The sequence below is a fragment of the Panthera tigris genome, chromosome D4 (assembly GCF_018350195.1).
Source record: "Panthera tigris isolate Pti1 chromosome D4, P.tigris_Pti1_mat1.1, whole genome shotgun sequence".
NCBI lineage: Eukaryota > Metazoa > Chordata > Mammalia > Carnivora > Felidae > Panthera > Panthera tigris.
Window position 1 is genome coordinate 12,127,698 of NC_056672.1, and position 22,693 is coordinate 12,150,390.

General features: G+C 45.8%; 1 protein-coding gene across 2 annotated transcripts in view; it reads right to left on the reverse strand.

Moving 5' to 3' along the window:
- The window catches only part of APBA1 (amyloid beta precursor protein binding family A member 1), a 207,803-nt gene extending 185,734 nt beyond the window's left edge, over positions 1 to 22,069 (reverse strand). For both annotated transcript variants that reach the window (XM_042965242.1, XM_042965241.1), the window contains exon 1: positions 21,894 to 22,069. The gene's annotated coding sequence lies outside the window, so the exon portion shown is untranslated. The remainder of the gene's footprint in view (positions 1 to 21,893) is intronic.
- Between the last annotated feature and the right edge of the window lie 624 nt (positions 22,070 to 22,693).

Consider the following 22,693-nt stretch of genomic DNA (forward strand, 5'->3'; position numbering starts at 1 on the left):
AAGCTCAGCCTTTATCCCAGCTCCTGGTTCTCCCCGCAATTCTGAGGGTTGTATCCAGTAAGTTTTCTGCTTGGTCAGCCAGCGTCTAAGAACCCCGGCTGATACACTGTCACTGTTCTACTTTGCTTTAAACCATCCATGTGTGTATTCCAGTAGCTAATCTTAAAACCAGTTGAAAGCAAGTCCTCTAACATATAAGCAAGCTGAAAATAGGAAAAGTTTTATTTTGATTAGCTCCCAGATTTATTTATAAGCTTTCTAGATTTATTAAAACTCAGGATATTGCTAAGCGAAATGAGGAAGGATATAAAATAGCACGTATGCTGTATTTTTCTGTTACACACACGGGAAAAGATTACACCACACTGTTAACAGTCATTATTTTGGGTTAGTAGGACAATGAACGACACTGATTTCCTTCATTTCGCTTATATGGTTTATAAGTTTTCTACTATAATTCTTGTGTGATAAAAAGTTATTTTAGAACATCTAGAAACTTGCCTGGTTTTTTGTGCAGGTATGCCAATCATTACCTTCCATCGCTGTTCCTGTTTCAGGAACAGCTTCCTTCCCTTGGTCTCACGTCCCATGAGGGAGGGATTCTTGGGGAGTAACCTCCTGGCCCTTCCGGCCCCGCCCCAACATTCACCCCTCCTCATGGGAGGGGGTGTGTCCCCAGTGACCCAAATGCGGGGCGGAAGTCCAGAGCTGGCCCAGCTTCAGCCCTTCCCCTGCCTCACCTCTGCCTGCCCACTGTGGGCTGTACTGCAACCTGCTCTCTGCTCCCAGGTGGGCTTCTCAGGCTTGCACTGTCCCTGCCGAGCCAGGGCTGAGCGTGCGAGCCGGTCCCTGGCAGCTGCACACCCAAGGCACAGTTTCCAACTGGCTGTATCAGTAACAGAGCTCCATTTGTTTCTCATCCGGTTCCAGAGTTGGGAGGGGAATTGAGGGATGTGAGTTAGTAGCTCCAGACACACCCAGGCACCCAGGGACCTGCGATCAACGCTGTTTCTCCTGGCGCCCTCCATGCCCAAGTCCCCGGACACAGGGAAACAGAGGGTGGTAGGCAGCCTGACTCCATGGCCCGTGACTGGGGAGAAGACATCCAGCCCCCACCCCCACCCCCGATGAGCTGCCAGTGGGCCTGCAGCCTCTCACCCCACTGCTTCCTCAAGAAACGCATCATTACTTAAAATTCAGAACCCCTCGACAGGATTCTGTGCCTTAGTAACAGCAGTATAAAACCTGTGTCATCAAATAAAATATCTGAAGCTGGGCCCTGAGGTTTCATAAGCAGCAAGACATTTTAATGGGATTATAGCTCTTTTTGTTCAGAAAGCAGGCACTGTTCAAGCCTAGAAAGTTTATCTGTTGATCTTAACCTTTTCCTTCACACAAAGTAAATGAAAAGAAAGCAAATCATGGAATCTCAAATCTGCAGTTGTTCCTCGGCTATTTTATTGTTCCTTGCCTCCCTCAGATAAAATATCTAAGATTCATAAACTGTTACTCTTAAAATCAAGCCATAAAAACACACCCGCCTTCCCAAGAGTTTATCAGCATTCTGCAAAGTAGCTGGATAGGGCGAGTGTGCTTAAAAACTACTGTAAAATAGACGGCCGAATCCCAAAAATTACACATAATCTCCATCTGACGGGTTTCAGGGTAGACAATAACCAAAGCCAATCACTTCTTTCTTGGGTTTCCTGACAACAGTTTGCTCAAATTTATTCTTAAGTTGTAACTCAAGGTCATGAAAGAAACCGTTTATGCATATCATTAAACCGAAAAGCAAACCTCAAACAAGCCTTAAAAGTTGGCTTCCTTCATGTACCAGAACATGTGCTGTGAAAAAAACATAGAGACTTGAGCACACAAAAATACACAAAAACAGGATAATAATAGTGAGTGTCTACAAATCTGCAGATAAAATGTTTCCGACAGCACTGTTTTCTAGGAAATCAAGCCAGATGCACTGAATGACCAATGCAGTTCGCCAGGAGTCCTTTGAATAGAACGGACAGGCTGCAGAGCAGGGTTTTGGTGCTTGGCTCTCCGGGAGTAGGTGCATGAGGGTGATAAAGAACGGGCTTGAAGGCCAGCACTGTGTGGCTGGTGAGCCTCAGGTGTCGCTGCCCAGGCTGGGGCCACACTGCTGGCCCTGCTGTGGGTCTGAATCTTACAGCGCCCCTCTGTGCACTCGGCCAGAGCTGGAAGGTACCTCGATGCCCTTGTTTATGGGGGTCTGGACAGATGAAGGGCTAGCAGTTGCCTGCCAGGAAGTAAAGAGGACGGGGCCAAGCCCTTTCCACTGGTTACTCCCAGTCCAGCCACTGCTTGGCCTCGAGGTTTCTCACCATGGGAAGGGAGATGAGAACAAAATTAGGAACAAAGTTATCCCAGGGACCGGGTCAGCATTCGTGAAGTTACAAAGAACACTTAAAGAAGCTGCCCTAAGACACCCAGAGGTCAGGACATAAAAGTAACGTTTCCAATTATTCAGCAATTGTTACTATAAACCTTACTATTGGCCAAGTTTATATGGAAACACGTTTATAAACAAAATGCGCACCTATTTTAAAGACAAATTGATCAAATACTTACCAATGGGGAAGTACCTGCTATCTGTTCAGCCATTTCTCTTTTCAACCTATCTGTCCATTTCGCGGTGGCTAAAAATTGTTTTTAAAGCCATATACGGGCTCTCCACTTAAGAGCATGGACCACCCATGCTATCATAGAGGTCTACAGTTTTAGCACTCCAGATGTACTTTGGAGGTCTGAAGCTTAGAAAAAGGACAATTCGACAAGTCTAACTCCTGACTCTCTGCTCTATTCCTCATCCGTGCTGCCTTTGTAAAGCACTTGATCGACCAAAGTTCAAGGCATCCCTATGGATTAATGAATCTAATTTCTAAAGCCATGACGCTTGATTAGCATATTCTTTAGTCCAGAGCTCTCCTTAAAGTTCTGGGCTTGTATATCGAAGCACCCACCTTACACCCCTCCAGTTAGGCCTCCCAGACACCTTAAGGTCAGTGCCTTCTTCACTCCCTGCCCACACTCCCAACTGAGTCATTTTCCATATTACAGCCCTTATTTATTTCAGTGCCCGAAAACCCCATCCCTCCTGGGAACGGCACCTGCTGTGATGCCTGCTATGTCCTTACCCTTCACACCCAGCACATCCCCAAGCCCTGACGACTTCACCTGCTAAACACCTCTCCAATCCGAGCTCTTCTGCCAGCAGATTCCAAATCACTACCTTCCCCTTGGCGTTCGGGAATGTGCTCCAATGGGAATCACCTTCCATTCTGCAAAAGGTTTACACATGTGCTCTCCCTCTTGGCCTCTTTCCAGTCTACTGTCATAGAGAAACCACACATCTGATCGTGTCTTTTCTTTATCTGAAACATTAAAATGGCTTCTTACTGTCCTCAGAATAAAGAGAAGCCTGGAGCTCCGGCCTGACCCGGCCCTGGGGATGCGTCCAGCCACCCGACGTCCACTGTCCCCTCTGCACACCTCCTCCTGTCCCAGGGTCCTGGAGCTCCTTCCTCTCACCCCCTCAGCTACTTCCTCACACAGAGAAGTCCTTCTTGAGTGACCCTGACAGGACCAGTGTCCCTGTCACACACGAGTAACAACAGCAACGACATGCATGTGGTTTGTGTGAATGCCTGTCTCCTGTGCTGGATTCTGAAGCGCCCTGGGGAGAGGCGCTGTGCGGGCCCTGCTTGGGTCCTGCCCGGGCTCGGCACACTGTGTGTGCACAGCAAATGGGGACCGAGCCTTCTGATCACAGTGGTTGAGGCCTGTGTCTCTCAGGATCATCCTCATGCCACACAAGTGTAGGTCTTCAGGGCCTCAGGGTATCCGTGGGAACTTCACGTGTCCCCCAGCAGATGCCCCAATATAACCTCAGGGCTTAAAAGGTAGGGGGAGGGAGGTATTCTTTTAATGTGATTTTTTCAACGATAGTGACAGGAGGTTGCATCCTTTTGCATATGATTAATGGAAATCAAAGTGATAATCAAGATTTTAACTGCGACAGCTTCAGTCTAAACTGAGAAAAAGTCCAGAAATGGAGAAAGCAGGAATGCTCTTTCCCACAGTCTCTACTCCCAGGAATAAACAGAAAGATGAGCGTTCAAAGGCAGTATGAGATAGTGGTTATATGTGCATAGATTCTGGACCCTGGCTACCTACTGGCTGTGTGATCTTGGGTAAGTCTCTTGACCTCTCTGTGCCTAAGTAGCTTCCTCTGTAAATTGAGGATAATAATAGCGTGCTTCCGAGTGTTGTTACAAGGATTAAATGAGTTAATGTCTGTTAAATGCTTTCAACAGTATCTGATGTTACTTATAGTGGGCAATACATAAATATTTGCCATTTTATTATTGTTAGGTGCTTTTTAAAGCTGCTTTACAGTATTCTAGCTAAAATTGCTATATTTTGGTCAGAATGGGTCTCAGCTAATGCTTACAACTAAGATGTTAAAAACTGAACTATGCACTGGCTTGTTTTGCTGTACAAAAAACTATTTCTAATGAAAAATATTCTGAATGCATAACCTTGTTGGTTCAGATAAAACAAAAAAAATGCCTGTTAGTAGAAGCTTGTTGGCTTCTTAACAGAGTGTGACAAAAATATTCCTCAAATATGCATGAGTAACCTGTTCTGTACCTAGTGAATTCACAAGCATATACCTCTTTACCTTTATATATAAAGTAACAAAATCACATTCAGTGAACTGAAGTAGACAATGAAATTAATCAGAAAAAGTCAAATGAAACAAATTGCCACATAAAACCACAATGTATACCTATATCTATCCTTGAGTTGTGAAGAGTTGATGTTAAAATTATAAAAAAGAAAGGTACTTCATTATAAAAACAGTCAATTAAAATATTTCCAGCTGGATATGCACCTATCCCTATAGCCAAAGAATTCCACTCTTAAGTATATATGTAAGAAATATGAATGAAGACAGAAAGACATATATATAGGAATATTCATAGCAGCTTAGTTCGTGATAGCCAAAAGCTGTAAATAACCTTGATGTCTGTCAATAGAATGGATACACAAATTGTTGTACATCAATAAGAACATACTACCTATGCATATAATAACATGGATATTTCTCACAGATACTATGCCACTTCAAAGAATCTGAATTTAAAAAGTACATATGTGCTTTTTTAATGAAGTTCAAGAATCATCAAACCTGATAAATGATGATAGAAGCCCTAAGAGTGGTTCCCCCTGGGGAGGTAGTAACAAATAGGGACTGGGAAAGAGTAATATGAAATCTAAGGGGTGCTGGCTATCTTCTACATCCTGATTTGGGTGGTACTTTATACATATCTAAAATTCATCAAGCGATAAAAATGTGGGTATTTTATGCTTTTTAATGCATGTGTTTTCCTTCTATTATTAAAAAAATATCTTCCTGGCTATTACTTTAAATCATGACCAATTGTATTTTTTTTAAAAAATGTTAATGTTTATTTATATTTGTGTGTGTGAGAGAGAGAGTGAGTGAGTGGAGGAGGGGCAGGGAGAGAGGAAGACAGAATCTGAAGCAGGCTCCAGGCTCTGCGCTGTGGCACAGAGCCCGATGCGGGGCTCAAACTCACCAATGTGAGATCATGACCTGAGCTGAAGTTGGCTGCTTAACCAACTGAGCCACCCAGGTGCCCCTGATTGTACTTTGATTTAACAAAATTGGCCGTCCCTTCAGTATTTCATGTGTCGCTAGAGAACTGGCAGAGTGCTCTCCCTACATATACACTAACCCAAGAATAACAGACTGAATTGTAGCCCACTCCTCCCCCCCCCCCCAAATTCAAAGGCTGAAACCCTTAATCCTCAAGGTAACTATATTTGGAGACAGGGTCTTTATAAGCAATTAAGGTTAAATGGAGTGGGGCTCTAATCCAGCATGACTGATGTTCTTGTAAGAACAGGAAGAGACATCAAAATGTGCCCCCACAAGAAAAGACCATGTGAGGACACAGCCAGAAGTGGATGTCTGCAACTCCGGGAGAAGGGTCTCAGAAGAAAAACCAAACCTGCTGTGTGACACCTTGGTCTTAGACTTCCAGCCTCTAGAGCTGTGAGACAATCAATCTCTGTTGGTTAAGCCACTCAGTGTGTGTTATTTAGTTAAGGCAGCCCTAGATGACTAATATACCAGGCGAAGCCTTCGAGAGAAACCCCAGGAGCTTGGCATAGGCCCTCCGGTGTCAGGGTCTGACTCCGGCTGTGAGCAATCTAAAGCTAGTCAGAGCTAGCAGGGCGAAGACAGAAGGGATTGTGTTCAGAGCAAAAGGCACTTCTGCAAGTAAAACAGGGCGTGTGTTTCCTGTGGTCATAACATGGGCTCCGCAGAAGCAGCCTGCTCGAGCTGGAGGACGTGAGGTTTAAAACTATGCATGTAACATGACTGCACACTTCCCGGAATAGCTAGAGCGCCAAACCGACGGGAGGATGCCAGTGCCGACAAGGATGAGGGACGACGATAACTTCCATGAACTGTGGTCAGGAGACGACATTATTAAGACCGCTGCGGAAAACTGACAACATCTCTAAAACCCAAAAATGCACCTACTCTGACTCAGCAATGCCACGCCTACAGACATGAGTGCATTCGTGCAGCAAAATAAGTGTACAAGCATGTTCCCAGAGAAACCACCCAGCTGATCTCCAAGGCAAGAATGGATGTGTCAACTCTGTATATTCACACAATGTGTTACTTATGAGCAACAAAAAGGAATGAAACACCCATACATACAGCAACAGGGTTAAATCTCTACTACTGAGCATAGAATTCAGGCACAAAAGGTTACATACTCTGTGATTTCTTCATGTGAAGTTAAAAAGGGGTAAAGTTGCTTTATGGTGCTAGAGGGCAGAGTAGTGGTTACCTTGGTTACCTTGGGGTGCTGGTTGATATTGACTGGGGAGGGGTGAGAGGCAGCCTGGGGGTGGGGGCGGAAGGCAGGAAGGGCAAGAAACGTTCTGTGTCTTGATGGCTTTTCAAATATGTGAAAATCAAACATACTACACTTGAGATTTCTGTTCTTCACTTCTGTTCAAGTAATACTGCAACTTTTAAAAATCAAAAATCAGGTAGGAGTTTGGAATTTTAATTATCACACAGGACTGTATCATGTGATTAATAGACTGGATTTAACTTTTCACCACTTAAGAGTAATTGGGAGATCTAAGGGACCTGCCTGAGATTTTCTTCCACTAAAGAAGAAATGATAGGTCTGCTAGGTGGAGAGGAAGGAGTCACGCAAGAAAAACTGGAGAGACGGTTGCTCTCTCTCCACGGTACTGAGCCCTGTCTGTCAGTAAACCTGTTAAACACAGAGAGCAGTTGCTTTAATTCAAGATGCCCTGAACAAGATGGTGTTTTTGGAGACTGCCAAAGTTATTTACTTAGGTTTCTGTTAACTACTGAATTGCCAAGATGAACTCTGATGTGATAACACGGGAAGCACGGTTGAGGCTGACATCAACAGTTTACTGACCTGTGTCTAGGTTACTTTCCAAAAAACGTTGCAGAAGACAGACATCCCCAAGCTGAGCCCAAAGATATCAGCAGTAACGACTGGCTCACATCCAGCTAATGGCTATAACAGATTATAAGTACGGCTTTTAGCTAATATAGCACTTTGCTAGATAATACTTAGACTGGCTAATTCCTAACGATCAGCCTATTTCCAAGAAGTTGCAGTTCTGTAAATGTTGAAGTGTGGGTGTGCCCTTACTTCATTCAAAGATTCTACTTTAGCTTTTGTTTTGAGTGGCTTCTGCTTAAAGGTGGCAGTGTGACCACATATATTTTTATTCTTTTCCTCTCGGGACCCCACTTATATAAGTACAAAGGCATAGGTGAGGTATAAATCCACAAAGAGAGTGAAAGCAAGAAGATCCACAAACCAGAGATTTCAACATATTTCTCTGGAATTGACTGGATTGTAGTATCCTAGCAAAAGATGGAGGTAGAGAAGACTCTGGAGACAGGAGATTCACTGTAACAGACAGTTAGATCCCAGACCTCTGCTACATGCCACACACATGTGACCGGAAGCCACCTGCTGGCATTTGGAGATTCCTTCTTCTCAGCGTCTGCTCAAGGGAGCCCAACCTAAGACCTCCACAAACCCTACCAATTGGTACAGACCTCTGACCAGCTTCAGTGTCACAGCCTGCACATGGATGGACAATCAATGATAACCAGACGTTTGCTAGACACGTCCCACATGGGGGGGGGGGTGGGGGGAGCCATCCACTTGTTCACAAGCCCACTGTAATGGCCCAAGTGGAAGAAAGAAAGAAGGGCAGGTGGGTAAGACAGGGAGGAATCACACTTAGAAAGAAGAAAAGGTAAGGTTCGCTGTGCAGATAACATAACGAACCAAACTGTCATCCTCTGCCTTCATAAACAGTCTCTTGACTTCATCAAGGGGAGCCTCCTTCTACTCAAGAAACTGGAGACAGATGGGTAATTACCTCCCCACCACCTTGCTGCACCCCTCTGCCTCCACCCACTAAGGGTCATTTTGAAAAAGGTCTTCGCACTACCAGTAAGTAGTATGTTGTATCTCACCCGGAGCAGCTCGGACATAATAGGGAATGAAACCCTGAGCCCCTCAGCCTGTCTGCTTCCCCAGACAAGCTTCAAATACTTCACGTGACTTCTAACACCAGCTTCACCTTCTGTCTTAGAGGCCAGACAGCATCTACCAGAGTTGTAACGGTCTGTGCCAGGCTGAAAGCATACATCATGATTTATTTCACACCAGCCGTGGATCTTTCCCCAGGTTACAGAAAATTAATATATTTGGGCACACTAAAACAGTGCTTATTTGAAAGCTGACCTAACTGCTCCTTTCCTTAACAAATTTTACTAAAGGGCACATTCTATTAATAATTTTGGTTCCAATTGTCTAGCTTGTTCCTTTCTTCTTACCCCTTAAACACACACACATAGAGTTTCCTCATGATAGAGCACAGAGCAACATATTCATCAAAGAATATCTGGAAAACTAGCGAACGTGTTGTTCGTATAACATGCTGTCATAATTCCACCATCCAGTTTCTGTCCACCTCATTTGAGAGGAAAAATTTTAATGTACACATTTCCTAATCATTCCACTCTCAGGCCTATACTTACCGAGAAAACAAACGGGAGGCGCTTGGCTGGCTCAGTCGGTGAAGCGTCTGACTTCAGCTCAGGTCATGATCTCACGGCTCATGGGTTGGAGCCCCATGTCAGGCTCTGTGCTGACAGCTCAGAGCCTGGAGCCTGCTTGGGATTCTGTGACTCCCTCTCTCTCTGCCCCTCCCCCATTTGCACTTTCTCTCTCTCTCAAAAAACGAATAAACATTTAAAAAAGAAGAAAGAAATTGGGAGCTGTGTTCAAGGCTTTGCTGTTCAGAGATGTGCAGGATTCCTTGATACACAATAGGGCAACACAGACGAAAAAATAAAGTACATTCTACCAGGTTCTCTTTGTTCATAGCCAAAGGCACAGAGTTCTGCCCCCCCACCCCCACCCCCGAGTTAAATTTTTGAGAACATGCAGCAAAAGGCAGGGCTTCTGACAGCTGAGGCACAGAAGCCTTCAGCCTCAAGAGCTCAGGGTAGTGACAGAAAGCCCCAGGGACTAAAGCTAAATGTTTGGCCATTCTGGTTATTCTCCAATAAGCCCTTTTGATGCTGAAAGGCTGATTTTGTATTGACTGTTTGTTTTCCCCTTCTTTCTTCCCTGACATTCTTTTCCTTTTATGGTTAATAACAGGGGCCGGGGGTGGGGGGGCAGGGAGAGAAAACTCCTAGGCATGAAGTTTAAAGCCCTTAAATTTAATTACAGAAGTTGACTCAGTCATTCCCCAAAGTTTGCTAGAGAATAGGTGGGATTTCTTTAAAAAGATGGGAAAAATAAGATACACAGAAAAGCAACAGATTTTCTCATCCCCACTGATTCAACAAACATGTACTCCGCATATACTCTATATGTGTACGTATGTGCATGCTGTCCATATGCTATTATCCTTCCCAGTGCTAAAGGAGGTGAAAAAAAAAATGTAGGTGGGCGGATGTACATTTTGGAAGGACAGGAGAGAGAAGGAAGAAAGTGGGCACGCGTTTCTGTGGTCCAAAGGGAACTGTGGTTGCTTGCTAACAAGCAGAACAACGTGTTGTAAGCATTTATGTCAGGAGTCAGGGAGCTAAGTTCCATGGGACAAGTCTGGCCCACTGCCTGTTTCTGTCCTGCCTGGGAGACGGGAGAAGCTTTTACATTTTTAGAAGGTTGAAAAAAAATGAAGAAAGGAATCAAAATTTTGTGACATGTGAAAGTGATACAAAATTCAGATTTCGGCAAACATGAATAAAGTTTTATTGGAATATAGCCACATTCGTTGGTTTACATATTGTCTATGGATGCTTTTGCACTAAAACTGTGACAGAGACCCGTATGGCCCACAGGACCTATTTACTGTCTGGCCCTACACTGAAAATGTTTGCCAACCCCTTGGTTAGAGGAGGGAGATGTCACTTCTGCCCAAGGTCATTAAGAAGGAAGTGACACGTCTACCTTACTTTTCTATAGCCCTTTATATCTTACTTGACCCTCCCAGCAGCTCTGTATAAGAGGTAGGAAAGGCAGGTTTCATCATCCTCCCTTTTACAGCTGGGGAAACTGAGGTTCGCTCGGCCCAATCTAGAGACTTGTTCAATATTGGCAGCTGATTGATGGCAGCATCATATGATAGTGTCTGAACCTTTCCACCCCATGGTGCTGAGACTGGAAAGACAACACACACACACACACACACACACACACACACACACACACACACACATACACCTGGGACAAGGGCATCATAAAGAAGGGAGGCCAGCTGGGTGAGTGGGGTGAGGGGCTACCACAGGGCCCCAGGGCAAAGGAGACTGGCACCAGGAACTGTCTGGGCCCACAAGTCAGCAAACTAAGCTCCAGGGGACAAGCCCACTGCCTGTTTATGTCCTGCCTGGGTGTTGGGAATGATTTTACATTTTTGGATGGTTGGGGGGAAAAAAAAAATCAAGAAAGGAATCAAAATTTTGTGACATGTTAAAGAGATACGAAATTCAAATTTCAGTCTCCATAAATAAAGTTTTATTGGAATGCAGCCCTGCTCATTGGTTTACACACTGTTGTAGTGCAAAAGCAGCCTGAGACAGTACGTGTCCCTGGACCTGGGGTGAGTGCCCTCATCCAGTCTTGTAGTCACTGAGAGAACACCCGGGAGCCTCAGAATCCTGTCTGCTGCATAAATCCTGTCCTGATGAAGTTGAAGAGTAAATGAGACTATTAGGAGAAGCAAATGAGTTAACCGTGTATATACTCAGCACAACGCCTGGCACTTTGCAGTTGTGATGTTACCTTGTTGTTTCATTCACTGCTTGGGGAAGGTGCTGAGCATTTATTTTTTTTAACGCTTTGTTTATATTTGAGAGAGACACAGAGCATGAGCGGGGAAGGGGCAGAGAGAGATGTAGACAGAATCGGAAGCAGGCTCCAGGCTCCGAGCCGTCAGCACAGAGCCCAATGTGGGGCTCGAACTCACAAACCGTGAGATCATGTCTTGAGCTGAAGTCGGATTCTTAACCGACTGAGCCACCCAGGTGCCCCTGGGTGCTGGGCACTTTACAACAGGGATTGACAGGGGTGCCTGGGTGGCTCAGTTGGTTAAACATCCGACTTCAGCTCAGGTCATGATCTCACGGCTCATGAGTTTGAGCCCCGCAACAGCTCAGAGTCTGGAGCCTGCCAGTCTCTGTGTCTCCCTCTCTCTCTGCCCCTCTCCTGCTCTCTCTCTCTCCCAAAAATAAACATTAAAAAACAAATAAATAAAGCAGTAATTAATATGTACTTATATTAGATAACTAGAGAGCCATAAAGGATGAATTCATACCTGAACATAAAAGATCAGGTTAGACGTTCATGCTCCCTAACACTATGGAAACATTCCATCTGTGGAACAATTTCTAGCTCCTTTAGGACAAAATTCCCCTAGGCATTAGCTCAGGGGGAAAAAAATTCGTGTACTTTCAAGTTATTTGGAAGAGAATTGGGTGTAAAAACTATTTTCACATCAGGGAAGAAATATATTAGGTTGCAATTGAGAATTAAGTAATTGAACTCCCGGGGCTTGGTGGCCGCAGCTTGGGAAAGAGGCAGGAAGGCAGAAGGGGAGGAAAGAATTGTAAGGAGAGATTAGGCAGGCCAGTGAGTAATCAGTCCAACGGTGAGGTCAGGGCCCAGCGCCTAGGCGTGGTGTGCACAGCCCAGGAAAGCCACTAAGATTTGATTCTGCTTTCCATTTTCCACACTAATAATTTCTTCTTTCAGAAATAAGACATTGACTGAAAAATAAAGTTTCCTCTTAGGACTACTGTGACATTGTACGTGCACACCGCCCGATGTCTAGGTATGCTGATGATCTGAAAGAAATAAACCCTAAACTTCTGACACAGAATCATTTCACACCATAAGAAAAAGAAGCACTCTTTTTGATGGATGTAATACAACAGAACAGTGTTTTTTGAACTACATGTCAGAACCCATTAGTGCTGAAATCATTTTAATGGGTTGCCAACCATATGGACTAGAACAGAACAAAACAGAAAATATCAGAGTGTACCATACATAATAAAGGACAAGCACTGTTCAGTGAAACCTCTGTGTTTCAGTGATAAGTGTGTGCGTGTGTGTGTGTGTACATGTGTGTTTACATTTAGTCATCTGTATTGCCAGGATATGATGTAAATTGTATTCTCAGTAGGGATCATGGTCCAAAAAATTTTAAAGCCACCGAAGAAGAGTGTGATCACTTCAGGGAAGTCCGGTATAAGAATCCTAATTCACTGAACAGTCATGTTAAGGGCTAATTATTCCTGATGAGTGGGAATGTTTTCAATGTCAAACTCTTCCTCTGCATTTAAAACATACTACAATGGACAGGAGGAAAAAGTATGCATAACTTGTCAAGTATACCTGGTCTTTAAAATAAGGTGTATCTGACAATGAATACAGAATTGATCTCAAGATACAGGATGTATTAGAAATCAGAAACATGAATGATTACGTTATTCAGAATGATAACTAACCAACTCCTTTATGAAATAAATGGGGACCGTATGTTTTACACAAGTTGATTTACCAGGGAGCAGAAGAGAAAGGGGCTGGAGAGGAAACTTAGTGGACAGTGATGGTATTACTACCACCCAAAAATTAGATTTTGGAAAAAGATTTAGTTTGACTCCATAGAAAGCTCCACGTTATGAGGCATTCTCTCAATTACTTTCTTCTGAACACCCGAAAGCAAAGAGCCCATTATCTCCAAGATAACAAGAGCTGAAATCAAGCAATTCATTAATGCTGGTTGTGACTACAGATGATTTTAAAGGGAGAAACCATGTCAAAAACATTTTTCCCAGTAAGCCTGAAGATTTCATGAAAAGGAGGGGTAGGCAGATTACTTGAAAAAAAATCTGGGGAAGAGAGCCTGAAATGATCACCATTGATATTACACAGGAATGTGTATGGAGGTCACAAGATTGGAAAAGGATGGATAAATGAATGAATGAATACATGCATACATGCACGAAGGAGGCCACACTTTTAATACCAATTTAAGTAAATATTTCTTCACAGCTTCCTATATTGGATGTCCTTATCCAAATAATTCAGACGTGCTGGGTTGTGAGATTGTGAATATACACCTATAGGAACAACTGTTCTTATGTAAATGGGCACACAGGGCTTGGGATATAGTTTGTAGTGGCAGCATCATACAAGCATTTAGGAAGTACTATAGTTTGGGGCGCCGGGGTGGCTTCGTCGGTTAAGTATCTGACTTTGGCTCAGGTCATGATCTCGTGGTTCGTGAGTCTGAGCCCCGTGGGGCTCTGTGCTGATAGCTCGGAGCCTGCAACCTGCTTCAGATTCTGTATCTCCCTCTCTCTCTGCCCCTACCTTGCTCACACTCTGTCTCTCTCTAAGATAAATAAACATTAAAATAAAAAAAAAGAACTACTATATTCCAAACAAGTTAGAAATTAACACATGAAACGTGGCCTAATGACGAAAAAGACTCTGAAGTCAAAGGAGCCGGTGAAACAGTGGAATAAATAATATCATACAGTGTGAGAATAGAAGGATGTCATATTTTTGAAATTGCTAATTTTTACACAATACGATTTTAACTATAAGTAAGTAAGTTAAAAATTGAATACAAGTATACATTTCACCCTTTATCTGTATCCCTAAAATGTGCTTTTTTCAAGTTGATGTAAAGTCTTTTTAAAAACCATCTCATGGGACAACTGGGGACCACCTTATCATCAAGGGTACCTTATACGTGGGCATATATGGTGACCTGCATCCCACATAACCGAGGCTCCTCGCGGTCCGCACGTGAGTGAACCAGATTGCAGGTAGCTATTGCAATGCATTAAAATCCCTAAATTAAAACACCAATAACTGCTATCAGACTGATTCTTATCTGTTACAAGATTCTTTACGCTCTGTCTGTTCCATGCCGAATGAAGCCCTGCTTCACGTCTCCTCAGCCCCCTTCTCAGCTCTGCGGGACACTTCCCATGCACACTGACAAATCCCCACCTCCAGCCCGCTCTGCCTTCTGCTTATCCACCCCAGGGCTTTCTCTGGTGCCTCCCAGGCTTGCTCAGGCCATTACTGGCACTCCTAAAGTGCTGGGGATTCAGCATATCTAGTATCACATGATGGATGAACATCCTGGTTTCCCCACCACTTGCTGGACAACGATAAAGTGCATTCTATGCTATCCCAGCAGAACCGAGCCTCCATTGCCCACAATGGTAATCTGCTCATCAGCCCACCTCTTACTGGCTTTCTTTTCTTCCCGGTCTCATTTTCTCCACTCTCTCACTCATGCTTCTTGGGATCACCTCCCCACTAAAACTACCTGCACCCAAGCCCCTGTCTCAGGCCCCGCATGCATAAGCTACTTCAGTGTCATGTGGCGATTTTGTGTCCTCTAAACCAGCTGTCTGCACAAGTCAAGGTGGATGAGCTTTACCCTCATTCTTTCCACCTGGATTACTTACATCTTTGGAAATGTCTCATCTATTCCTTTCCCTAAGTACTTGATGATCCCTCACTGATGCAGAGAGTATTTCTGGGGGCTGTAGGGTATGCCCAGATGGACAAAACATGGTTCCAGCCTCAAGGACTTGAGAATGGGACATGAAAGAGGAAGGAAGAAAAGCAAGCCTATACCTGAAGAGGGACTCAGACTGTGGAAGAGCCATGTGGCAGTTCCAGGAGAGGGACAACCTGGAGCGGACTAGAGCTTCATCACTACCCAGACGGAGCCAGTTGTCAAGTTTTCCAGCTTCAATGTTAGCTCAAGGACACCCATCTTTTTTTTTTTTAATTTTTAAATGTTTATTTATTGTTGAGAGAGACAGAGACAGAATGCGAGTGGGTTAGGGGCAGAGAGAGAGGGAGACAAAGGCTCCGGAGCAAGCTTCAGGCTCCGAGCCATCAGCACAGAGCCCAATGCAGGGCTCGAACTCACGAGCTGTGAGATCATGGGGACTCACATGAAGTGAGCTGTGAGATCATGGGGACTCACTGAAGTCGGACGCTCAACCGACTGAGCCACCCAGGTGCCCCAACCCATCTTTTGATAAACCCAGCACTGACTCACACACAGGTCAGCCCAAACATGGCACCTGCTGGTACAGCCTTATGGGAGACTGACTGAAAGGCAAAGCAACGCACTGCCTTACAAGTCCCTTAAGGATCCCCAAGCGACTGCTCCACCTATGAGGTATGATATGACAAAGCCTGGTGAAGCAAGGAAACCCATGGGGCCTCCCTGCTGTTCCTTGATCATGCCAAGCATGTCTGGCTTAGGCCTTTAGCTCCTGACATGCTCTCTGCTTACAAGGTCCTTCCCCCTAATAGCTGTATGGCTCATTCCTCTACTCATTAAACTCTCTGGTCAGGGCCTTCCCTTAACACTCTCTATAAAATAACAGCACCCTCTACATCGTCACGCTCTAGTGTCTTCCCTACTTTATTCTTTATGGCAGTTACCATCCCCTGACATATTATATATATTAGCTTATTTATTTTTTAATCTCTCCCCACTAAAAGGTCAGCGATAGCAGCAACTTTTCCCCCTCACTGTACCCCTTGAATCTAGAATAGTTGTCTGGTCTAGAGGAGGGGTTCAAGGAATGTTTGTTAAAGAAATGAATAGATTCTTTCATCATTAGAACGCCCCAATCATCACTCAACCACAGATGAAGTGCTATAAATTCATCCAGAATCACGACAGCCCCAAAACTCAAAAGCCTAAAGGATACACAATTATTTTGTGAAACGAAATTTTTTATAAAGCTTCAACATATGTAGCAGGTATGAATAAATAAAACTTCTTTAATTCTATCATAAACTTGTATGGGCCATGGAATGTAACTCATTCAATGTCTGCAGTGTAAATCAGAAAGAAATCCCAGTATTTTAGATCTTAGATACTATCCCTAGCTTACTAAAAAAATAAATTTATTCATGTATTCATGTGACAAATATTTATTGACTGCTTATGATGAGTATGGTGTTGAGTGAGGTGCTATATTTGATTTTCCTTTTGAAAAATCGACTTCACGCTCCCCGGTAAAGCCATATCCTGCTGTTACGGACAGAGAAAGCCCATCTTTTTGAAAACACTTGCGTTTCCCCCCCCCCCCATTCTTTTACTATATGTTTTATTGATTTAAGTCAGCAATCCCTCAGGGAGAATAGTCACAGGAAATACTTCGGGTGGAGTATTTTTTTTAATTAGCTAATTTTACAGGTAGCCATTTTTCGCTCTTCATTGAGTTTAAGGGAAACGGGATTTAACACTGTATTTAACAACATTAAATGATCACAATTACAAAAATCACATAAGTAGTTGTCCAACTCTGCTTACATAGGGCTAATTGGCTAAGTTCACACTCCCCCCGTGCAGTGGTCCGCATAGTTGGGGGGAAATCTTTTACTCGCCCCTAACTGACTCACTGCTACATTTCCACAAGGCATATTTCAAGTTGTCATTTTGCCCATGGTCTCAACCTGCCCACCTCTGACTTTATTTAGGAGACTGGGGCCAAATTATTCTCTTTCCACCTCAAAGCTCCCATGCTTCTGTCTCAAGAGTCCTTCCTCTGCCCTCCTTCAGGATCCCCCCACCTTCCTGAAGATTCCATTCCATTAGTTAAGAGTCTCTCTTAGATTTTCAATGTCTCTTCTTTCCTACGGATTCTTTTTTGTCTGACGAGAAGGTAGGCCCGTGCCTTCTTACGAGAAACACATTCCTTTCTCTATAGTATGTCATTTCTCTGATGCATCAAACTCCCCTTCCCTCTCACCACCCAACTTCTTTCAAAGTAAGTCTGTCTTCACGGCTTTCCACATGCACCACACCCCTGACTCGAACCCCCACTTCCACCTGCCTCAGAGATAATTGAGGAAAGTGAAGAGTCAAATCCGTTGGCTTTTCCTTTGTTGTGCCCTTGGCCCTACGGGGTGCGCCGTATGAATGATGTAGGAATGGTGATGGCTCCCTCACCTTTCCAGCTTCTGTGACACCATGTGACTTCCACCATGTTGCTCCAGCTGTCCCTTGTTTAATATTGCTCCCATTCTCTTCTTTCTCTTCCCCCCACCCCTCAACATACAGACATCCCCCAAGGGTCCTACCCTTACCCTTTGTTTTGCTCCATTTTCTTCCCAGGCCATTCCTGAGACATCAAAATCACTCCTAAGTACAGGCCTCACAAATCTCTCTTTGTAGCTTTGACTTCTCTCTGAGACACCTACACCTGTATTCTAGTCCCTTCATTTAGACAAATCTGTCATGGCCAAAATGAAAGCTCTTTTTTCTCCTCTTCCTCACCCTCCTCTGAACCTCCTCTCTGACAACAGCCCCATCACTGTCTCAGCTGAGCTCAATGATGACTTTTGACTTCCCTTGTCAGTATTTAGATTATTCCCACACCCCACCTGGAGCCCTTCTCTTCTTCTTCTTCCCACTGCCTCATTTCCTCTTACCCCTAATTTGACAAAGGACTCTATCTGGTCTCCCTGCAACCAGTCTTTTCTCATTGCATTATGTCCAGCACATTGCTACAAGGTTGTTGCCCTAAAGCACAGTTCTGACCCTGTTGACCCTCTCTCTCAGAAGCCTCCCGTGGCTCCCTGGTACTTACTGACTGAAATCCACACACAGGTTGCTCCACAACCTTGAAAGCCTCTCTTTCTCACCTTCTCTCTCATTACATCCCTTGGCATTCCCTGCACTTCAGCCAAAACACACGATTCTCTGGGCAAACACACACTTTTCTGTCACCAAGTCTCTGCTACTCACTCCTCCTCATACATGCCCTTCCTTCCCTGCCAGCCCAGACACCACCTGTATAAATCGCAGCTCAAATGTGATCTCTTCCATGTAACGTTCACTAATTCTTCCAGTGGAAGTCATTGTTATACCTTGCGAACACCCACAGCATGGGAGGAATGCGGCTTTTTGGGTAATGTAGCCATTTTGCCCATTTTTTTTAAGTCAGTGTTTATTGATTTTGAGAGAGACAGAGATCGTGCAAGTGGCAGAGGGGCAGAGAGAGAGGGAGAGAAAGAGAATCCCAAGCAGGCTCTGTGCTGCCAGTGCAAAGCCCGAAATGGGGTTCAAACTCACGACACTGTGAGATCATGACCTGAGACGAAACCAAAAGGCAGACACTTAACCGACTGGGCCACCCAGGTACCTCACCTTTGCCCCATTTTTATAGTAGTCAGTTATGTGCATGCCCTGTCTCTCCTTCCAGGCCATGAATTTCCTCTGGGCAGGAGCTAAGTCTCCCTATTCTTCACATCTGTGCCGCTCTGGACATCTCCCAAACTCTATTCAAAGGTACAAACAGCCTGAGATCAAGTAGGCAGTTAAGAAATATTTGTAAGTTAATGACTGTAACCCAAAGGGTTAACTTTGACCTCTAGTCCTTGAAATTCTCTCCATTTTAGTAACAGTTACTTTTTCCTGGTAGGACACAAGCCCCATCTCCCCACGGTACCATAGTTTATTTCTTTTGGCCCCACAGGCCAATTTTCAAATGCCTTTTACTTCCAAGTTTTCTGAAAAACTAACTTCTTTAAGAGACCCAATAATGGAAAAGAAAAGCATTAATGGTACTTTAAGTGAAGAAAATGCATCCGTGCAGAACAAACAGCTTGCTGGGGGCTACAGCAAAAGGTAAGGCTGTTTAGCAGACTGAATTATAGGATTCAAGCTGTATCATTAACCTTACCAGTCCAGTCTTTGGAAAAGCCAGCCACTGTATTTTTTTTTAATTATCACATTTATATTAGAAAGGAAATCACTAATTCCTGCCTGAGTCATCAATTGTGTTGTTGTATAATTCTTCTTCTTCTGAACAGTGTATTTACCTTGTCAATTTCTAACATTCTTAAACTTTCTTGTAAGACATTTACATCTCTGGATTTTACTTGAAAATATAAAGACAACTTAAAAACACACGCGCACATACACACACACACACAACCTCTTCGAATGCTTTTTAAATTCCATAAGTACTTTTCTCAGAAAGACATTGGCAGAACTGACATGGAGTAAAGAACTAAGATTCAAAATTCATTTTTATAAATCTATCCTTAAATCTTGGAGGAGATCCAACAACCTCACATTAAAATTTTAGAAGGCTTGACTGAAGGACATGGGGAAATGTAATGTCCACAGCTTCAAGAGCACCTGGTCTATATATCATCGTTAATTAAGAGAAGATAAACAGGAAGAAAAACCTTATGAGCACAGCATTAGTTTTATTATTTTTGATGTAACAACAATATCATGCAACCTTTGCCAAAACAAAAATTTTTTAAAAAGGAAAAAAGAGAAAGAACCCTCTGATGCCAACGTGTTATATATTTACTTGGATGGCCATGCCTGCTAGAGGCTTTTCAAAGAGGACTGGGGCAGACAGTTTGGATTCTGACAGCAATGCAGTAGAATTTAAGGTGTTGTGATTTAAATATGTTCTCAGCAGGCTAATCTAGTCACACAACATTTTATAAAGAAGTCTCAAGATATTAAGTGTAGAGGTGCATTAATTCCTACGAATACCGCAGGAGAAATACAGGCACTGGGAGTCAAACTGCAGTGGACACACATATGAATATGCTATCTCCCTATCTCTACCCAAGCCCACATAAGCCTATCTTTATCACGCAGAGACAATTAAAGAGCTATACACTCTGGATGCAATTCTGCATCCTGGCTCCCACTGGGTGACTTATTGCCAGCGTGACATTTTTCAGATTCTCTATTAGCAGGCTACCTTGGCTAGGAAAGCAGACCTCACCAACCCAGGACCCCATTATCATGGGTCTTAGGAGATTTCAGTTCGCGAATGACATATGGCACCACCGAGCCATTGTGAAAGCTGGAAGAGTGGATGACACCAGCCGTAGAAATAAAGTGCCCCTTTTCCTGAGGAAAACGCCCTGCCTGTGTGACGCTGACCAAGGGGGGTACCAAACATTTCTCAGTATGATCTTTTTCTTCTTTTCAAACACTCCCCTGACCCCATCTTTCTATTCACACCTCCAGAGTTCATTCTACAAGAACCAACATAAAGATCACCGGTTCTCCAGCCTTAAGGTTTCCAGTGCTGAAATGTGAAAGGAGAAGGTCTAGTTGACATTCAAAGTTGTGGGGACGGAGAGATGAATGTGGCCATTAAAGACCCTTCTTCAGGTCAGACAAGAGATAAACAATAGAAACTGCAGAGTCAGGGCATCTGAGACCCTTACAGAACAGGGGCCGAGAAGAGAAGTATCACCGGATAGAAGCTCCCTTCCAAACCCCAGAAGGCTAGCAAGCCCAGAAGGGGTACCATTATCCTATTTCCCTGCCTGCCATGCGCCCTAAGCCCACATGCACACTTCCACATCCTCAAGTCCAGAAGCCAGAGAAAGGGGAAGTGAGAATCCCTGCACGCCGCCCATGCACACACACACACACACACACACACACACGAGCAGAACACAGACTGTACTCAGAATTGCAGGGTCAAGATAACAAACACTGTCCCACAGTCAGCGGGTGACAGCGAGTCAGGGCACCGGCAGATCTCTGGGTTTGGAGCGCAGTTAGGGGAGCGCGGATGCAATCACACGAGTACACACACACACACACTCACACACATGGGATTTTACAAATCCGCACCTACCCCAGCGCCTCTCTCCACACTCACAGACCAAGTGCATCCTGCCTTCATCGTTGCCATCACCACACTCTCCGGGAGAGTCGCGGCCGAGGGATGAGGGATCCTAGCGGGGATTCCTGGAAATGTCATTCTCCAACACCTTCGGTCCGCCACCCCCATCCCCTTGGCTGTACCTTTTATACACACACACACACACACTCTCTCTCTCTCTCTCTCTCTCTCTCTCTCTCTTTCTCTCTCTCTCTCTCTCCTGCCTTGACTGTCATCAGGCACGCCCGCTGCCCCCAAAACCCCGCATCTCAGCGCGCACCGGACACCAGGCGTCCCTGCCTTCGGCGCCCCCTTCCCCCGCCCCGTTGGCTCCATGGCTAAAGGCATTGCCCCCTGGATGTCGCCGGCTGTCCCCGCTCATCCGCACTATTGTTCCATGCAGCCCCTCTCGCGCCCGGGGGCACCCTTCGGCGAGGACCGGGGCTCCGTCGGGGGCAGCATCGGCGCCGGGCAACCCCCCCCCCCCCACTCACCCACCCCTCCCTGGCGGCGGTACCTTGCCTGACAGCTGGGTTCGCGGGCCCGCGGGAGCAGGCGGCGCTAATGACAGCGCCGGTGCCAAGCCCGGGAATAAAGCTCTGCTCCAGCCGCTCCTACCTCCAGCGCCACCATCTTCTCCCGCCGCCGCCGCCGGGACCGCAGCCGCCCTCGCCCAGCTCCGGCTAGGGCTCGGCAGCCGCCGCTCGGGCCCCTCCGGTCCGCGGCCCCACCCCCTTCTGCCCGCCCGCCCGCCCGCCCCTCGTGACGCGCGCCGGGGCCGAGCCGGGCCGGCCTGCGCGGGAGGGCGCCCGGGGGAGCGCGCGCGCGCACGCCGGCGCTAGTAGCGCCCCTGCCACCCACGCCCACCCGCGCGCACGCGCGCGGCGCGAGCCCGAGGCGGCGAGGCGGCGTCCCCCAGCGGCCGCCCGCCCCAGCGCGCCAGCCCCGGCGTGGGTGGGCGTGCGCGGCGCGCGTGCCTGCCGCCGCCGCCGCCTCTAGCGCCCTGGCCCAGCCGGCGAGCCCCGGCGTGCGCGGGCCGGGCGCACGGAGCGGGAAATGCGGCCGCATCCCGGAGGTGCCGGCCGGGGACCTCCGCCCTCCCCGGCGGAAGCCCGAGGGGGTCTCGGTTTCCTCAAGCGGTAGCTGAGGCCAACCTCTGCGCGCAGGACCGCGAAGCCGGGCAGCCGCGTCGGCTCCTGCGGGGTGTTGTCTTTCGTTAGTTACTCCCGAGCTTTCCCGCTTCCCCGCTTCCCAGCCCCGTGAATACCGCCTGCACTTCTCAGAAGAGCAGCCTGACGGTGGCTCCGGCACGCGCTG